Here is a 913-nt window from a genome sequence, read left to right as displayed (position 1 = left end):
TGCTCACTCTGCTTTCTGTGCTGCTTGCCCCTGTGGGAATCTCGGGAATCTCTGGAACCTCAGGCTCGGTGTGCCCACTGGGAAATGAAATGCTTTCAAGCACTCTCCTTAGCCTGACCTGAGGACTTGGTACACGTCAAATTTTCCAGAGTGGACAGATGGAAGATGTGAGCTCTTTCTGCCCAAGGGCTCTTGTTCATCTGCGCTGTGATGAAGAAGCGGGACACACTGACCTAAGAGCACTGGAGAGCTGTGAGTGGCGCGGTGCTGCAAGTACGGGGTGCCACTGTTGGAGGAGGCAGGAGAGGTGAAGGAGGTAGAAACAAATGGGCCCGATGAGGTGTCCTGTTCAACACCACCCTGTCCCAGAATGCCTAGAAACTGACCTCTAGGACCCGGCGCCTGCCGGGAAGGGAGAAAAGATCCACAGAGCCCCTGCCCATTGGAAGTGGCAAGAATTCGTGTTCGTGAACATGCTCTCACCTGACAAAGAACAGAGAGGATGCACCCCGTTGGCCAAGGAAGCACATGTAGGAACTCTGTAACAGGAGAAGGCAGAGAGGGCTGGAAGGCCGCTTCTGGTAACTCAGGCCAAATGTAACTGAGAAGGGGGTATCTTCAAATGCTCCCTAGTGGGTCTGTATTCCTTACTTTGCCTACTTCTGGGTAGGACTGGGGTCAGCTCTGTGAGGACCCAGTGGTCCACTGCAGTAAAAGAGGTTCTAGACTCTTCTGGAGAGAAGACCCATGTGCTTGCTGAGGCCAGCTTAGCAGGAAGGGTGGTCCACCCCACGTCCTGATGACGGGTGACACTTGGAGGGAACAGCTTGCCAAACACCCTCAATTACTCATCACATATATTCTCCCCTTAGAAAACACCCATCAGATGGCAGGAAACGGGAGACACGGCAAA

The sequence above is a fragment of the Vulpes lagopus genome, chromosome 3 (assembly GCF_018345385.1).
Source record: "Vulpes lagopus strain Blue_001 chromosome 3, ASM1834538v1, whole genome shotgun sequence".
NCBI classification, from domain to species: domain Eukaryota; kingdom Metazoa; phylum Chordata; class Mammalia; order Carnivora; family Canidae; genus Vulpes; species Vulpes lagopus.
Note: the sequence above shows the minus strand (reverse complement) of the source record.